A 20,635-nucleotide genomic window follows, 5' to 3' on the forward strand; every position below is an offset into this window, starting at 1 on the left:
TTTTGAATATTTGTACTTTTATTGAACATGTTTAAATATACATTTTGCATTAATTCTAATACTTTAAAAGAATAAAGTACTTAATGGTATTTAGCAAATTCCGACAAGCTATGGAACAACAATGTCTATAGCACTGCATGAGCCCATGCATGAAGAAAACCATTGTGGAACGATACAAGTTGACCGTATAAGTGACTGCGTGTACAGAACATTAACCAATTACTTAATGTACTATATCTTATAGCATAGTATCAAAAAAATAGCAACATGATCAACAAGCATCATGTACAAAGCAATCCCAAAAATGAAAAAGAAAAAAACCTGTAAGCTGGGTTTGAACAAAGCATTGGTCCTAAGTGCAGTAACAGCATTTAATAAAAGTGTGTATCACTGTGTAACAAATGTAACATAAAAACTACACATGGCCAAAACCATACTTGCAAGTGCCAATGCACATCATCAAGTCCTTGGTGAAGGACTGGAAACTGTTGTAGTGCCCTGGGAGCCGGAGAACACAGAAGCAGCTAGAGGATTTTGGGAGATCACTTTTCACAATTTCCACAGCCATATTTTCCTCCATCTGCTCCCATCCGACCCAGAACTACAGAAGGTTTTTTAAGTCCTTGCTGGATGCTGAAATAACAGAAATTATAGAATTTCACCCTAAAATTATAATTGTCTTATTGTTTACTCCTTCAGAAAATCAAACTCTAGTCTTTCCCTTGTGATATTTGTGATTAGATTCATATAATGGAATTTCAGAGGGTTTAAAGATGCGGTAGCATTTTATAATAACTTTAATAAATCCTTAATAAGCATTATATAATGATCAAATCATGAGAACATACATAGCTATAAATATGAGATGTGCTTGTTAAAAGGATCGTTCACCCTGAATTCAGACTGGTCTTAGAAGTCCTTGAACTAAACTGCTTTATTCCTTGGATTGGTTTTACGATCGCTAGAAACTTTTTGAAGCATCTAATTGATAGTTGTATAGATGTCAACAGAGGCACAGAAATCTTTCAGATTTCATCAAAAAGATCTTCATTTGTGTTTCGAATATGAACTGCAGTTTTATGGGTGTGGAACGAGGGTGAGTAATGACACAATTTTACACAAAAATTCTTGAAAATCTACAAATGTCATCAAACTCCAGTTCATATATTAAGTAATGCACTTTTTTACATTTACAAATGTACAAATGCAAAAAGGAAATGTAGCTATGAGTGATCTGGATGTTTAAGAGAAAAATGTAAGAATATAAGAATGAACAAGTCACACTTTATATTAGGTGTCTTAAACTACTTGCGTCAAAAAATATTATGTACAATGTACTTATTATGTTCATCTTCTATTGCAAACACACGAGCTGCTATTGAGGTGGGATACGGGTTAGGGACAGGTTTGCTGGTATGGGTAGCTTTAAGGGTTGGTAAAGGAGTCTAATCTTAACTAACCACCCTTTACACAAGTATTGTTACATTAGCGTTAAGTCCAACACACACAAAAGGTAGTAAATGATTAATAATAAACATTTACAAATTATGAATATTTTCAACTTCATATCGGGCACAGCAAAAACAATAATTTAATGATTGGTAAAAAAACAAAAACAATACACACCACAACAAAAGATGAGCAAACATATTAAATTAATGACCTTATAGGCTGTGATTATGAATTAATATGTTATTTAAATTGCATAATCATATAAATTCCAAGTTTAATGACATTTGTAAGCACTTCGATTTACAGTAAATAATCTGTTAATCTTTATGTAACTAGTTCATAAGCAATCATTAACAAGCACATTATCTCACATAGCTATGTGGATATACTGTACAGTATATTAAAGGGGTCCTATTATGCTTTTCCACTTTTTCAACTTTAGTTAGTGTGTAATGTTGCTGTTTGAGGATAAAAAAAAAACTTGCCTCCACTCACCTGCTAGCCATTATTAGCATTGAGAAAAAATGAAACATGGAAGACTAGCTTCTTACATTAGGCTTTTTACACTTGTACTTCAACTGCTGTTTAAAACAAAAACTGTGTAAGAATGTTGACAATGCACATACCTGTCTCAATGAACTGCTTTAAATACCCTGTGATCCGTTCCTTTATATCAGCTGAGTATTCTTCATCATCTTCGTCATCACTCTCTCTAGGACAGGAGATGTGTGAAAGCAGCATCTAAACAAGAAACAGAACGAGAGTCTATAATCAGTCATGTATTCATGTTTGCCAAAAAATGGCTATTGATATCATGTTTAAGGGAAAAACTATTTGTAGTCCTCTTCTGGAGAAGAAAGCCTTACCTCAGGAGTGCATGAGTCCTCCGATTCCTTGGGAAAGAATACCACATCCTTCCTCTCAGTTAGACGAGGCCAAACACAAGTGTCTTTCAGTCCTCGTTTCAGTTGCTTGATTTGGCGTACTCTTCTCCCGAGAACCTACAAAATACAAAGAAATGATAACAAATGTATTAGATCAACCCATTCTCACTCCAAAGGCGTCAAAAACCGAAGCATGGTCAAGCGCCCCTAGCGTCACTTTTATGACGCCAAATGTGCCTCTCGGCGTCGACTATCGAAGCACTACGACCTTCATTGCTTTCAGTGGGAAACTTTTGGCGTCAGAATTCGACACGAGGACATGAGATGTTTATCGCTATGAAATCACGTTCAAGAAGTCTCATTCAGCACACATCGCGCGATACTTGCTATCAGTTCCACAGTTTGGGTGAGTAGTCGTATATACGCTCTTTTAATGCCTTTTATCAAATGTATTCTGTCTTCTTTATTAATCAGATTAGTGCCATATGTTTAATCGCTGTATTATATCGGTCATCCGCGGCTGTCTTTGAGTTTCATTGCGTTTAAATAAATGAACACAGCTGCTAATTAGTGTGATTAAACTCTATCTGTCACGTGACGTGCCATAGACCTTCGATCCGTTTTATATTATTATTAATTTCAGGATCAATGATGTAAGTTGTATTTGTAGTAAAATCGTGGTAATCACGACACAATAGTAATAAATGAAATGTGAAGTTAAAACACAGTAAATGGGACATTAGTAACTGTAACTGTAGTTTTACTATGGTATATTAATAATCAATACAACAATACAATAATCACCAAACCAGCTATGTTTGTATCACTGTAATGTTAGTGTTTTTATGTGCTTTTATATGACAGATATCACAGTAATCATGTGTTCTGTACCATGCTTTTAATACCTTTTAATGTGAATCCAAAAAAAAAAAAAATCAAATTAAAAATAAATAATAAAACATGTATTTTTCCATCTTGCAGTTCATTCATATCAGTTTATATATATATATATATATATATATATATATATATATATATATATATATATATAAATATTTTGCTCACAGATCATTATTAACATTCTGTATATAATTCAATTTTATTTTCTCTCCCCTTTTTTATTATTTTTATTTTTAGCTGAAAAGACATAAAGGCAGTCAGCCCAGTGGTGTTTCTGGAGAGGGATTCCTTCAGAAATGGAGAAGACAGAAAGCTGCGGAGGCAGATATTTGCAGCAGTAAGTCTGTGATAGTTTGTCTCTTTTATCAAAAATTCCTGCTGTTATAATTTGTACAGCATTTGTTGTTTCTTAAACTGTTGCACTGTCCAAATACCCACACTTGCCATCTTTGCACTTGACCACTTGATTACTTATTTGAAGTCTTTCCTGTATTTGGCCTAGTGTTCGAGTGAGCATGATGACCACAAGTGTGTGTCGAACTTTTCATGACCTGATGACTGTGTTTCCCAATCCTGATCCTGGAGAACCCCAGCACTGCACGGTTTTGGGGTCTCTCTTATCTGCCTTGGAGTCTTCACTGATGAGCTGATGAGTTGAATCAGGTGTGTTTGATCAGGGAGACGTCTCAAATGTGCAGTGTTGGGGTTCTCCAGGACCAGGATTGGGAGCCACTGCCTTATGGGACACTTATGTGTTTACAGAGATTTTTAATATCTAATTATCAATATTTCACATACTGTACATTGGACAGCTTTCCATGACCTCTTGTGAGATCTCGGCAAAAAGTCTGACGATTTATTCCAAAACATGATGCATGATGGGATACACTAAGCTTTGTATAGCGCTCCGGAGCAGTATTGGAGAGGTTTAGTGTGTGTTAAGGACGCTGTGCTTTGGCATTATTAAGACCGGGGACAGTCTTGTGCACACACTGTCACGTACACACACTCTCAAGTGGCCAAGACTGCAAGTGTGGGTATCTGGACAGGGTCAAAATCTTAAAAATGATCCCTAAACACATCACAGTCTTAATAATCCAGTTTAACACTTGTATGATATTGTACAAGCCCCAGGACTGTCTCATCTGACACTATCATAGAATTCATATGACTATAGCTTGTTATTAATTACTTGCTTTCAATAATGGATTCATTTAACATTTAATTATACAGCATCTTTACAGAGGTGTAATGTACAAGCTGCACGTAATTAATAATATGTCCTTCCTTCTGTCTTACAGGATTTTTTCCAGATAATGCTGTTCTTCTTTTTCAGGTCTAAAATATCGAGCTCAACAGCTATTTTAAGAGCCAACCCTCACAAACCTTCCTAAAACCTAAAAGAGCTATTACTGAGTCTCAGCGAATCTTGCCATGATCAGCTCTTCCCAGGTACATTTGTTTACTCCAAAAATGCTCTGGTCTGAATCTTACTTTAAATTAACTTAATTATGTTTAATGAGCAATATTAATTGCACAGAGAGTAAGTAGAGATTATCTTGTTTCACAGAAGAGAAGGAAGACCAAGGATATGATTTGCTCAGGATGAGGAATGAAGATGGCCATCTTGAGCTCAAACAAACAGAAGTCCTCTGGTATGTGTGTGTTGAAGCAATGTTATACAACATTTTATGATGATCTCTCACAGAACTGGTCATGTCAGCCTTGATTTCGTTTTATACTATTACAATTACAGCATGTTAGCAAAGTGTGACTGGACATTTTTAATATTATGTTTTTAAAAACACACCACCTGTTTTATTAGCAGACAAGTGTCATGAAATTGGTTTAGTTGATATAAACACCAATTGACATTATTTCATTGTTTTGTAAATGTTATGTTATTAATTGTGAATTGATAGTTGATTGGTTTGAAGCCAGGCATTACACTGCACAGACTAAAACACATTTGTGAGAGAAGTCAGGAACTTTGGAGAAAGATTCTAGAGGAAGAAAACACATTTACTGCAACAACAGATGAATTCTAGAGTCTCTGAGAACTACACATGCTAATGTCTCATGAGCAAGACCTTTGCTTCTGTAACTTTTTCTTAATTCTTGCAGAATGACATATTTATTGCAGTATTTTTATTTGTACAGATGATCTCATCAGCCAAATGAGGGGTTCTGACCAAGTGATGCTCTTGAAAGGAGTGAAAGAAGAGGATGTGGTAAATTCTCTTCAGAGAAAAGCTTCTCAAAAGATCTTAAAACAGCTTGAAGAATGGTAAGTGTACAGTACTACAAGGGTCATAGTTGCTCACACTGCTAAAATCACACAGAACATAAGCTGAGCTCTCTGTCCATTAAACAACTTCTTCTGCATTGTTTGTTTCACTTTGACCAGGTCTGGGATCTTAGGACTGAGAGATCCTCTGGCTGAGAACAAGCTACACCACATCAGTGCTGGATATCAACCACAAACTGTTTCCAGACACGAGAGAAGAAGAACACGATGGGGAGATGAAACCAGTTTTTGATGTGTTGATAAGGAATCATTATTTTCTGGAACAGTATCTCATGTCTTATATGTATCACATGATCTGTATCACAGTTGACTGGATGGGACTGTGTGACTTTTAAGGACATTTCATCACTCATCTGTGTGAACTGATTTATATATGAGGTTAATGTATCTTTGATGATAATTATTTTCATTGAATCTTATTTGTCTTGATGCTACTTTATCAACTTTATAGTCTATGCTTCAATAAAATGAAAATGGTGAATATTGTGTTCTGAAGATTCTTGGTAAATACATCATTTTACTAGGTAGGCTCATATGTGTTTATTTTAGACTTGGAAAAACAACATATTAATTATTGGGATTATTTTTTTATTTAAGACATAAACATTTTTGATCGGATTAATAACATCTGGGACATCAGTACACCAGAAAGTAATTTTTTTATATTTTAGTAACAAATATGCACATTTTTTAGTGAAATAAAGGGAGTTACGAGATTAATTATTCTGCATTACAAGTTGGTGCCATGGGCTTTATTGTTACAAACACTTGAGGGATAACTGAGAATGTAGCAGGAATGATCAACGTGGATCTTGTACTGCATTAAAACCAAGAGCACACACATGATGTCCAGCACATGAGAAGCAAGATACGGGGGTGAGGAGGACATTTTTACACTGATTTTTGCTAAATAGTTATATATATATATATATATATATATATATATATATATATATACATATATATATATATAAATTAATATTCTTAGCACTGCATGAATTTGTCCTTGTGTAATAGTGAAGTATCACAATGTGTATACATTGTCCTTGATTACTGCTTTACACGTGGGGAATAGATAAAGGCAAGTTGTTGCAGGTTCATCCATTATATTTCTTGCCATTTACTTCAAAAATCAAAGAAATAATCTATTATTTTCATTATTAAATCATTTCTTTCTAATTTTTCAATGTTTCATCAGATGGCCTCACAATGTCCTGTCAAAAGGTATAATAGCCATGATGAATAGAATAGAAAACAGAGGACTGTGAAAACTGTCAGATATAAATGTGACTCAGCTCAGTTTGTTGTTCATGATGAGGAGAATACATATATGTAGGTTTTACTGCCCTTCTACCCCCAGGGGCCCAGTAGCACCCCCCGGAAGAGCCCAAAACTGTACATTTCAAATGGCTGTAAATCAGAGTCCAATTAACATATCAAAGAGAAAATGGGCAGGATTATTACTTATGCTATGCTGATAAAATAATGTTGAGCTCAGTTTTCAGAAATAAATGGAAAGCTGACATAAAGGCATTTTAAATATTGCTCACTGTAAAATACCACATTTCAGCCTGCCTCTCAAATATATCATAGAGGTTTGCACAATAAACATATTTAGATATCCAGTTTTCCTTAAAATAAATAATTTATTTCGTTTCGTTAATAAAAAGTTTTAAACTACATTACCCACAAGCCTCCGTCGTTCTATCTATGCAAAGGCAACACTAGGGGGCTGTTTTTTGTAGTTCATTGAAGTTATGCTTAGGGTTAGGATTAGGATCTCGCTAAAGATGTCATTTTTGTCAAGATAGCAACACTTCATTGTTGACTTAATATATTACTAATGTGATGATAGCAGCAAAACATACTTTTTAACATGATGCGCTGTTTAATATGGGTTAAAAGATAGTCCAACCACAGACTGTCCTGAAAATTCATAGCCAATGACATCAAAGCTGAGCAGCAGCGACACACTTCCTTATCCATGTATGACCGACGTCTTTCGTTTTTCGGCTGAAGGGATAGATTCGGTTAACAATAGATTAAGCTTGCTACTTATTAGATTCTGTTTTATTAACGTCTTCACCTTCCTCCGTTGTTCAGCTTGACAAAAATTGGGCAATATTGATGTGCACATGCCCAGCAGTCGCAGTTGTATCCAACAGACAGATTCCTCTATAATAAATATAAGACACATTTTTAAGATTTGTATTTTTTTTTTGACCAAAGACAAATATATTTACTAATCAAATGACGTGCTTCTAAAATTTACATTGTATATTACATTGTGTTTTAAAGTTAAAATTGTTCACATTTGTGTTTCTGTGATTTACCATTCTCTACCATTTGAACTCTAGGAATAAAAACTGAAATTATAAATGAATGAATGAACAAATAAATACATAAAGCATAATAAACATGCATATTTTTGTAAGGATCTTCCATTATTTATTGATATGTCAAACTCATTTAAAGACAACATGCCCAAATTACTACACTGCATCCTCTGTCACCAAGCTCGTTTTTGCCACCATAAAGAATAAAAAGGCAGTTATGTTGTAAACATTAACTATTTTCAGAATGCAAATGAAAATGCTTTTATTAAAAAACAAAACAGTAAATAAAGTATGTCTTTCAGAGAACACTGGAAAAAGTGTTGTGACCAAAATGTTATACAATACAATGTAAACTCACAAAAAAACACCATGAAGACATGCATGTCAAGTGTGCAATATATTTTTAATATGGAGCGCTATTTTTAACTATTGTTTTCATCACTGGTTCTGTAATGTATTCATTATGAGCTTATAATTAAAACAAAGTTACATCTTCTGCAAAAATCAAACCACTGCAAAGTCTAATCACTGATCCAGGGACCATTTCTGTGTGTGCGGGGGATAAAGAGTTAACGAGGTGAGTCCTTGTGCATGATGGAGCTACAGCGTTATCCTCAAACAATCCTGTAAGACAGAAAGGAAGGAAATATTAAATTACATTCAACTTATACATTACACTGTGTTTTGTTTAGACCATAAAAGCAGCCTCTGTAAAGATGCTGTATAATTAAATGTTAAATGCATCCATTATTGAAAGCAAGTAATTAATAGCAAGCTATAGTCATATGAATTCTATGATAGTGTCAGATGAGACCGTCCTGGGGCTTGTACAATATCATACAAGTGTTAAACTGGATTATTAAGACTGTGATGTGTTTAGGGATCATTTTTAAGACTTTGACCCTGTCCAGATACCCACACTTGCAGTCTTGGCCACTTGAGAGTGTGTGTACATGACAGTGTGTGAACAAGACTGTCCCCGGTATTAATAATGCCAAAGCACAGCGTCCTTAACACACACTAAACCTCTCCAATACTGCTCCGGAGCACTATACAAAGCTTAGTGTATCCCATCATGCATCATGTTTTGGAATAAATCGTCAGACTTTTTGCTGAGATCTCACAAGAGATCATGGGAAGCTGTCCAATGTACAGTATGTGAAATATTGATAATTAGATATTAAAAATCTCTGTAAACACATAAGTGTCCCATAAGGCAGTGGCTCCCAATCCTGGTCCTGGAGAAGCCCAACACTGCACATTTGAGATGTCTCCCTGATCAAACACACCTGATTCAACTCATCAGCTCATCAGTGAAGACTCCAAGGCAGATAAGAGAGACACCAAAACCGTGCAGTGCTGGGGTTCTCCAGGATCAGGATTGGGAAACACAGTCATCAGGTCATGAAAAGTTCGACACACACTCGTGGTCATCATGCTCACTCGAACACTAGGCCAAATACAGGAAAGACTTCAAATAAGTAATCAAGTGGTCAAGTGCAAAGATGGCAAGTGTGGGTATTTGGACAGTGCAACAGTTTAAGAAACAACAAATGCTGTACAAATTATAACAGCAGGAATGTTTGATAAAAGAGACAAACTATCACAGACTTACTGCTGCAAATATCTGCCTCCGCAGCTTTCCGTCTTCTCAATTTCTGAAGGAATCCCTCTCCAGAAACACCACTGGGCTGACTGCCTTTATGTCTTTTCAGCTAAAAATAAAAAAAAATAAAATAAAATGGGGAGAGTAAATAAAATTGAATTATATAAAGAATGTTAATAATGATCTGTGAGCAAAATATTTAGATATAATATTTAGATATAATATATATATATATATATATATATAAACTGATATGAAATAACTGCAAGATGGAAAAATGCATGTTTTATTATTTATTTTTAATTTGATTTTTTTTTTTTTTTTGGATTTACATTAAAAGGTATTAAAAGCATGCTACAGAACATATGATTACTGTGATATCTGTCATATAAAAGCACATACAAACACTAACATTACAGTGATACAAACATAGCTGGTTTGGTGATTATTGTATTGTTGTATTGATTATTAATATACCATAGTAAAACTACAGTTACAGTTACTAATGTCCAGTTTACTGTTTTAACTTAACATTTCATTTATTACTATTGTAAGTGTCGTGATTACCATGATTTTACTACAAATACAACTTACATCATTAATCCTGAAATTAATAATAATATAAAACTGTTCGAAGGTCTATGGCACGTCAGGTGACAGATAGAGTTTAATCACACTAATTAGCAGCTGTGTTCATTTATTTAAACGCAATGAAACTCAAAGACAGCCGCGGATGACCGATATAATACAGCGATTAAACATATGGCACTAATCTGATTAATAAAGAAGACAGAATACATTTTATAAAAGGCATTAAAAGAGCGTATATACGACTACTCACCCAAACTGTGGAACTGATAGCAAGTATCGCGATGTGGGCTGAATGAGACTTCTTGAACGTGATTTCATAGCGATAAACATCTCATGTCCTCGTGTCGAATTCTGACGCCAAAAGTTTCCCACTGAAAGCAATGAAGGTCGTAGTGCTTCGATATTCGACGCCGAGAGGCACATTTGGCGTCATAAAAGTGACGCTAGGGGCGCTTGACCATGCTTCGGTTTTTGACGCCTTTGGAGTGAGAATGGGTTGAAAATAAATGAAACGCTGGCACAGGTTTATCATCTGAAGAGATTCTGAGTTCTCTGAGGATGAAATGGCTTAGATATATTTCTGTTTCAAAAGAAATGAATAATAGATGTTGATTAATAGATCAGTTTTGGTGATTAATCAGCATTGATAGTCGATCAGTAACTATCAGCTATCAGCTAAAATCCATGCTGATAACCAAGAGCGTAAAGGCCTAAATAGTTTACACAGACGACTGGTTGTGTTATCTAGAGGAGCCTAAATCTATGATGCACATAAAAACCAATCACAGATTGATAAGGTAAGTTTATATGTTATTGTTACACATAATATATCAATGATCCATTGAGCATTTTAACAATGTCCTTACTACATTTCTGTGTCTTCACCGCAGGAGAACCCTTGTTGTCTGTGGAAGCTCTGAGAGATCATGGATTACATCAAAACATTATCATAACTTTTGTTCTCAAAGGGATTGTGTTCCTTTAAAGGGAAACTTCAGCCATAAATCAATATTTGTCATAATTTACTCACCCTCATGTCCTTCCAAATCTTTTTCATTTCTTAATGAATCCAGAAAAAATGATCGGAGATTCCAAGAAAATATGAAGCAGCACAACCATTTCACCACTGATATTAAGAGAATCAGATCAGTATATGAGAATGATTGCTGAAGATCATGTGACACTGAAGACTGGAGTAATGACTGGAGAAAATTCAGTTTTTCTGTGTTTGAAGTGTTTTCCTGCATTTGTTTGTGAGGTTTCTTGTCCTGTGTGTTCTGCCATGTGTTCAGAAGACTTTATTGAAGCACATGCAAGTACCTGTGGGGAAAGGTTATTATTTTTATTTTATGCTTTGTGTTTTCATGAAATTATTGGTTTAACTTACAGTCCTTACCATTAGTTGTTTGTGTGTGGTAGTCATTTTTATTTAGCTAAATTAAATTTCTTTCAGAGCTGACGATAGACCAAACCAAGATTTCATCATAACAGGACAAAAGCAAGACAAGCACAAGAGATGCAATTAAGTTTAATTTATAGTGACTTTTATAATAAATTTTTGTTTAATATTAGATTATTTGAGGGAGGGAGCACTGGGAAAAAATCTGATGTATTCAATTACAGACTTGCAGAATGACAATTTCAGGAAGGTTTATTATCATTACAGCTGGGTAAAAAAACACTGATGTCTCAATTTTAATCGAACCAATCTCATCTTTATAAACTGATTGGTAAATCCCAAGGATGGATCGTCTCTTTACAGCTGATGAATGAACAGAACATTATAGCACATCTCTCATCCATTAAACCACAATAGGCTTTGTGCTTTGTTACTTTTGATAAGAAACAAATTCTCAGATTTGAATTCTGTTCATCTTATCTTGAAATGTAACCAATAAATCTGTCTGTGGTGCTCTCTATCTAATGCAGTGACGATCACGCAGTGTGTCTCAGGTCAAGTGAAGCGGCAGCATGCAGCACACTTGAAAGATCACGTCTTCCTCTGTTTTTAACACCAGTTACGGGCTACAGCGCCAAATAAACATGAATGAATGCCAAAGGGTCTGTAAACAGATACAGGACAATTTACTGACATGAATCCTGTCACATGTAATCGCTCAATCAGTTCAACAACGGACCGGGCGTCTGACCAGTCAGAGCAGAGAGGGCTTGTGGAAAAGACTGAAGATTTGGATCACTTCACACTTTTGAATATAAACTTGTTGTAGGAAACCTCTAAAACAATTGTAAAATAGTATATTAGGGGCACTTTAAAAATGTGAGGTATTGTCAGTCCAAGTTCAGAGACTGTTAACACAAGTAAGGTTGCAGACATAGATGTGTGTGTTTTCTGCAGAAGAAGGGAGCAGCAGTAAGGAGAGCAGGGTTGAAGATGACAGCGAACAGGTGATAAAACAAACTGCACTAAAGGAGATGCAGAACAAGACAAGATCACCGTCAGCAGTTTCATGCAGTGGATTGCTGGTCAGGGACATGTCCCCATTACTTCTGCACATTTGATCCTGACTGTCAGCATTCGATATGATCAGCATAGTTTCTGCTTGCCTCTAGTAAATGCATGTTCCTGTACTGTAACCTACACAGCAGCTAGAGACAAACACAGAGTTCCTCAGCATTATGAGGCCGGCGGAGAGCAATAGCAGACACTTTGCAAACTCCAGACAAAGCAAGTTCAGTTCTTTGACAGAGATATTAGGAGCAGTTGAATTCAGCAGATGTTCAAGAGTCCTCAACCCATCTGCACTCAAAGCACATTCAGATTCTGGAACAACAGCTTCAATATCTTCACAGACATCGTAAGTAGCTGCTACGTCCCAGTCTAGATCTGGCTCTTCAATGTCCTGAAGGTATAGCGGTTAAATAGTTAGGAATCCACTTATTACATGAACAGCAGTGTGATGACAAAATAACAAAGACGAGATGTCTGTACTGCAGAACCATGTGTCCAAGTCTGCCTGAAGTCTTGGGAGAAAAGTGTAGTGCACACTGAAAAGCTCCTCAATCACTGATCTGTCGAGCAATCCTTCTGCCTCCAGCGAGTGCAGCGTGTCTGAGGACTTGTTGGTGACCGTGATTCTGACATCACCCCAGAGACGCTCAATCCTGTTAGAAACAATACAAATTGACCCCCCCCCCCAAAAAAAAAATGGTTGAAAAGCAATGCAGTGAAAATATTTTACTTAAGAGACATTAAAAACTACCTACAGATTACTGAAGATTCACTGAACTTCTTTTTACAAGTTTAGACAATTGTACTTTACCCTTGAAACTGGTTTTTAAGCACAATTTTAGCACAAATAACACTATGTCTATCTGGAATAACAGCTGTATTTTGGTGAATAGATCATCTCTGTTCATCGATGAGTGCTGGAAGAAAGGCACATGGTCACTTACACATGTTATGGACAACTCAGGAATATATTGAGTTATGATGATATTTGTGTTAAATATAATGTAAGTAGACTAAAATGTATGATAAAATAATTAATAATATACTATTGCAGATGATTAAATTAGTTTAGGAACAAGTAAAATATTCAACAATATTTCCCAAAATACATGATCTTATGATTGAAAATTTTAACTTTGCTGATACAAAATGTTCTCACAGATTTTTGAGGAATTGTGTATTATAACGTTGTTTTCCAGGACCAGTAAAGAGATCTTATTTTAATAATATAATATAATTGTATCATTATGACAGGAAAAGAGTGTCTGAAATTAGAAATAATTTTCTTACATTTCCTGTCAAGCCTAAATGTAAAGAGGTGCATTTTAAAATGATGAATCAATTTGGAGATAGAAACAGTTGAACAGCTGTGTTTTCAGTGTAATTTGGTACAAACCCTCTGGAATGATGGGTTCTGTTGATACACCAAAGATGATCTGCAATACTGATAAAGAAAGATAAATTAACTTAGGTTCACGCACGCACATTTACAACTCTCTGAAATAGCGGCAGAGAAAACGAAACCGAAAGTAAACTGGAACCGCTCTGACAGACTCTGCACGTGCACAACTATGTCACGCGCACATTGACAAGACTACCCTTACAAACAAAGAAGGAATTTAGTTCAATTAATCTGAGTGGGAACTATTAATTATGTGTTTGTTCGAATGGGACGCTTATCTGTGTTGCGTGCTGTGCTTTTGGGGAGTGCGTGAGTGGCCCTGTCCCAAATGAACACTTCATGTGTCCTCGCGGTCTTACAGACTTACAATAGTCGCCGCGTGCGCGTGTCCGTTAAGTCCACGAGACTGTAGAGTGTCCCGTTTATCATTTTAGGGTTCAGAAGGTGCTCGCGAGCGTCCCCTAGCGGCCGTTATGAGACTCGATCCGCACTTCTGACCCGCACCGGCGCGAGCTCCAGCACACTTTACCCGACAGACAGAGATAAACGTTATTAATGTGGATATTATTCTGTATGCTCTAACATGTTGAAATTGCAATTTACTTTACGAAACACAACTTAATCTAGTCGTGTATCACAACTACTGGCTGAGACCACAAGTGAGGTGTTCAGTTATAAAGGTTTTACTGACACCTATAACGATTTTATGACAACTGATCTTTTGTCTAAATGACAATATTTGTGGATGTGGTTGTAGTTATTATCTGACTAATAACAAGAAGCTCTGAGTGAGATCTAGTAGTTACAGTTTAGCTGCTACACAGCAATATCACATCAGTGTTAGAGACAGAACTGCTCTTTCTTTTCAATAGAACTGAAGTTGCACATGATTTCCAATCAGTTTGGTTTGTTAAAATCATCTTACATTATGATACAGGACATTGCTGGCTTTACAGGAGAAGATGTCAGACTTTTGTGCAGTCTACAGATTCTCCAATCGCCGTCATCTAAAAACGAGAGCCCGTGGATCACCTTTCACCTGTAAGATATGATAATGAATTGAATTGAATTGAATTGAACAGAATGTTTCTTTTCTTCAGGACCGAGGACTTTGACAAAACGGGGCAGAATGTCCGGATTAAAGATGCTGCTGTGCCAAACATTTTTAATTTTCCAGCTCATCTTCAAAGGGTCTGTGTATCACTGACTAACAATAATTCAAGATATATAAGAGTGATATATCAATATGTGATTAAATCTCACTTTAGTGTTTGTTTCTGAAAGTTATATAATGTGTTGTTTATTACAGCACATTGAAGACACTCCAAACGTCTTGACTTTATTTTAGCTGGTAGCAACAAGAAGCACAAGCAGCTCTAGAAGAGTAGAAGACAATTTGTCAATGGACTTGTATCCCTGCTTTCTTGTGTCCTGGTTTGTCAGGATCATCACAGTAATACAGTATTTGCTTTTGAAGGTTCCTCTGTGTCCTGGGTTTCATCATAAACACTGACACGTTTGAGACCAGGATTTTCTTCTACACCAAGAGGTTGCCACAAGCCTTTTATTGTCACTGTGCATTTTGGGTAACCAAAAGTCCTATGGGGAGTTTCAGCAGGGCATTTTACAAAACACATAAGCAAAGCTTGGCAAATAAATGGTCTAAAGTACTTCTGTTTCATTCTGTATTGATCTTCTTTTGCACACAGCTTCACACGACCTGGTGCTTGTGTTTCTAAAGTCATATCAAGAGACCAAGAGGCTGAAATGTGTTCAGTTGAGATGCTTGTTATCCGGCAGAAAGAAAAAACAATATTCTAGCCTCTATAACTCTGTGCCAGTACTTCACACAATTATTCTGATTGTTTCCTAAGAAACTACAGGGTCTCAGCTTTCTAAAGAGCTCAGGCATTTGATGAGAGGCAAAACATATCTGGGAACAGTGCAGTGTCGAGGGGAAAAGCCTAGTAAATGACCCAACCCTGAAGAAGTCCAAATAAACATGTAATAATTCAAAATTTTATTTTATAATAGTAATATTCATAGTGTATATATTTATATAAAAAGTACAGACCAAAAGTTTGGACACACCTTCTCATTCAAAGAGTTTTCTGTATTTTCGAGGCTATGAAAATTGTAGAGTCACACTGAAGGCATCAAAACTATGAATTAACACATGTGGAATTATATACACAAAAAAGTGTGAAACAACTGAAAATATGTCATATTGTAGGTTCTTCAAAGTAGCCACCTTTTGCTTTGATTACTGCTTTGCACACTCTTGGCCTTCTCTTGATGAGCTTCAAGAGGTAGTCACCAGAAATGGTCTTCCAACAGTCTTGAAGGAGTTCCCCGAGAGATGCTTAGCTCTTGTTGGCCCTTTTGCCTTCTGTCTGCGGTCCAGCTTACCCCTAAACCATCTCGATTGGGTTCAGGTCCGATGACTGTGGAGGCCAGGTCATCTGGCGCAGCACCCCATCACTCTCCTTTTTGGTCAAAATTAAAACAACTGGAATTCTTAAAGCAAAAATAAATTCCTTTGAAAGTGAATTAAACCAAATTAATTGGAATAGTATTACTGCTGACAAAGTGACTCAAATGATTCGCAAATCCCGCTCCGAACTCCCAAACTGACTCAAATGATTCGCGATCCCGCTCGAGCTCCCGAACTGATTAAAATTATTCACGCTACGAACTCCCGAACTGACTCAAATGTTTCGCGATCCCTAAACTGACTATAATGATTCGCAATCCCGCTCCGAACTCCCGAACGGACTCAAATGATTTGCGATCCCCAAAATGACTCTAATGATTCGCGATCCCGCTCCGAACTCCCAAATTGACTCAAATGATTCGCGAATCCCGCTCCGAACTCCCAAACTGACTCAAATGATTTGCGATCCCCAAACTGAATCAAATGATTCGCGATCCCGCTCGAGCTCCCGAACGGACTCAAATGATTCGCGCTCCGAACTCCCGACCTGACTCAAATGATTCGCGATCCCCAAAATGACTCTAATGATTCGCGATCCCGCTCCGAACTCCCAAATTGACTCAAATGATTCGCGAATCCCGCTCCGAACTCCCAAACTGACTCAAATGATTCGCGATCCCCAAACTGAATCAAATGATTTGCGATCCCGCTCCGAGCTCCCGAACTGATTAAAATGATTCACGCTCCGAACTCCCAAACTGACTCAAATGATTCGCGATCCTTCGCGAACCCGCTCCGAACTCCCGAATGAACTCAAATGATTCGCGCTCCGAACTCCAGAACTGACTCAAATGATTCGCGATCCCCAAACTGACTCTAATGATTCGCGATCCCGCTTCGAATTCCCAAACTGACTCGAATCACGCTCTGAACTCCCGAACTGACTCAAATGATTCACAATCCGAAGTTCCCATCCAAATCAAATGACACCGCCAGCTCTACTATTGGCTTATGGTCTATACAAACACAAAGTAAAACAGAAAGTAATTTTTAAACACTATTTTGATTACGTCAGACCAGCACAAACTGAATATTGTACATCACAAAAATTTCTGAAATAAATAACAAAACACCTGAATAATATATTCAGAATCAAAAACTAAAGTGGCTCATCTCTCATCTCTGACGTTTATAACGAACTAAATAGTTTGAAAATTGGTAGAAAATTGAGCAAGTTATGATTATTTAAAAAGTACATGCACCATTAAAACACAATGTTAGAGCAAACAAACTCATGGTTTGTGTAACAGTTACAAGTGTTAAGAAGTTAATGTTTCTCTTATCAAGTGTCCAGTGTGTTTCAGATATAATCAGTTATTTAACTCAAATTGTGTACAATTATACAATTTGTGTAATTAGGTTCATTATGTTATGGACAAATTTTGAATATATGTTTTGTTAATTATCAGTGCTATGGTCTCTTTCACTTTATTCTGCAATGAATTATTGGATTATGCACTTATTTCACATTTCTGTAGTGTTGTTCCCATACAGAAATAGATTTCGATATATTTAAATATCTTAAAATCAAATAGACTAAAATATATTATATATTTACAAATATAAATATATTTTGAAATATATATAAAAATATATTTTGGCTGCTTTTTAATTATATTAAACATATGTAAATATATTTGAAATCTGAAATATTTACATATATTTATATCCTTTATATTTAAATACATTAAGATATTAGACTATGTAAAAATATTAATTTGCAATATATGTTCATATAATAATTTCTAATATTTTTTAACATATTACATTTCTGTACATGTAAATATATAAGATTTCTATAAATCCAAAAATATTGAAAAAATTAAAATATTCAATTAAATAAACGTAAATATGTTTTATAGAATATATTCTCGTTTACTCAAACTTTGTCAATAAATTAAATCTCCACACATGAAAATATTTTCAATATCAAGATTATAATTTGACCCTTCTTAATAAATATAATACAAACAAAATTTGGACCCTGAAAAACTGGGAAACCCTTCAGACAATGTAACTTAAAAACAGTGACAATATAAATTGACTTATTAAAAAGAGTACATTTATCAACACCAGTTCAACATGAACCAACAAAATTATGAATGCTTATATTGCTGGCACTTAAATGAAATATTATCCTTCTGTAAGCATCCAGGGTCAAAACATTATGCACAAATATGCAGGTCTTAGAGGCATTAGAGGTCTGGACGGTCTTTAAACCGAAGCCTGAACCCGGTCCATACCTGAGATCATCTGATACATTTAGAGCCCAAACCCGACCCGAACCCTCTACAAGCAATGAGTCTGAGTTACTTCAAAAACTGTGATTTTACTCACTCATTACAGAGAAATATAACGTTACGAGTCAGTAGCCTGTCGAAGCTGTTTTACTAATAAAAGTGTCTGTGTTGTGTGATGTCTGGTTTCTGTGTCCAATATTTGTGCGTCCGCGTGTCTATGAAACTAGTGTAGTCTACTGCATGTAGTTTTAGTTTAGCTAAAAAACCCAAGCCCGACCTAAACCTGAAGCTATTCATTGAACATTAACCTAAACCCGACCCGAAAGCATTTGGGAACCCGTCCTATTGTAATGCATCAGCTAATCAGTTCAATATATGGCTGGAATTTTAAGCCAGGATGTTCACTTCATGACTAACACTAGCTCTTTTAGAACCAAACTGATTGAATGAATGGAAATAAATTCTAAACCATCAGAACTGTGTTGTTGTAACTGTTCTGTATCTTTGTAGAGTGAGGTATTCTTACTCTGCTTAGGCCAGATATAGCAGTTATGATCGACAGAGGCTTCCTTGTGCATGACTGTGTGTCCTGGAAAGTGTCCAGACCTGTATTTCTCACTGGGAGACCTCAGATGCTAAAGCAGGGGCTCAGGGAGACCCAAGCTGTTGCACATTGAGCGTCTGATTCATAGACTGAAGGAGTGTAAATTCTGTGATAAGAATATTTAGAATATTTTAAATCTATTAAAACTAAAAATCTGTTTAACTTTTTTATAATTATTGTTTTTGTTTATAAATAATTGATATGTTTTTACAAGTTGCCAGGAGTGTTGTAATTTCATTTTACTGCTGATGAAACTTTACATCATGCATGTGACAAATAAACATGAGTGAATTGTTTACCATACAGTATATACATCTAAGTACTAATGAATCATAAATTCAGAACACCACACACACAAACAAATAACATTTACAGAGAAATGACCTTTAATAGGTTAACAACATATCCTGTACATTTGTGGAAACAGTTCAAAATAAAACATTAGCCAAAAGATTTGTACAAATTGATGGAAACTGATTGCAGGGATTGAAATCACTATGAATCACTGAATGTTTCAAGCCAAAAGTGTTGGAAGATAAAAGTAAAAGTAATCAACCTTTCCCTTGATTGTTGTAATGACTCCCTCATCTCTGTATATTCATGTACAGATATATGAACATTACAGTTACCTGAATCTAGAAGAAGTAACTTGTGTCATTCTCAACGCATGTCATTCATTCATTGTGCTTTGTTGTCTTGTACCAATCTCACTTTGGTGTGCCATGACCTGTGTTGTTGCTAGAGAAGCCATGAGCAGCTGCTGATGGTGAGTCAACACAAAACAGCTCTCTGAAGGACCCAGAGGATAGCACTGTTGGGAACGTTACTTTAAAAAAGTAATTAGTTATAGTTACTCACTGCTTGTTCAAAAAAGTAGCTGAGTTAGTAACTGAATTACTCTATAATAAAAGTAACTCATTACCAGGGAAAGTAACTATTTGCGTTACTGTAAAAAAAAAAAATAATAATAATAAAGTTGCTATATGTCAAAGAATTTTTTTTTTTTTTTTTGAGTAGTTTTCACAAGTCAGTTGAAATGAGTAGAACAGACATGTACATAACTTTCCATATTTATTGCACGTCAAGAGACAGCAAGAGTTTTATCCTGCACCTCAAGTATTATCTTTGTAAGAAAATTATTTTTGGCCACTAGCTTTGTAGATGCGTGTCACACATTACATCTACACATTACATGCACGTTCTTGCCTTTGACCACAATGAATTTCAAGTAGTGCTTATATCTCCACCTTGAAAATGCCAACTTTTCATCGGATTGCTCCTGACTCGCCATTTCTGCTGCTGCTGCGAATCTCTGTTCGAGCCCTACTTGGATGCGTCGCTTGTGTGT

General features: G+C 35.8%; 1 protein-coding gene and 2 long non-coding RNA genes across 9 annotated transcripts in view; 2 read left to right on the plus strand and 1 right to left on the minus strand.

The window, feature by feature from the left end:
- On the minus strand, positions 1–2,467 carry LOC113109243 (uncharacterized). The gene is made up of 3 exons (XR_003292894.1): positions 2,319–2,467; positions 2,079–2,193; positions 1–633 (listed from the first exon to the last, which is right to left on the minus strand). It is a non-coding gene; the product is annotated as an uncharacterized LOC113109243 (long non-coding RNA).
- Positions 1–20,635, plus strand: part of LOC113109173 (NACHT, LRR and PYD domains-containing protein 12-like) — a 1,059,377-nt gene that overhangs the window by 71,580 nt on the left and 967,162 nt on the right. The gene's annotated exons all lie outside the window — the stretch shown is intronic.
- LOC113109247 (uncharacterized) lies at positions 10,704–12,551 on the plus strand. The gene is made up of 3 exons (XR_003292900.1): positions 10,704–10,874; positions 10,968–11,409; positions 11,531–12,551. It is a non-coding gene; the product is annotated as an uncharacterized LOC113109247 (long non-coding RNA).

The sequence above is a fragment of the Carassius auratus genome, chromosome 9, assembly GCF_003368295.1.
Source record: "Carassius auratus strain Wakin chromosome 9, ASM336829v1, whole genome shotgun sequence".
NCBI classification, from domain to species: domain Eukaryota; kingdom Metazoa; phylum Chordata; class Actinopteri; order Cypriniformes; family Cyprinidae; genus Carassius; species Carassius auratus.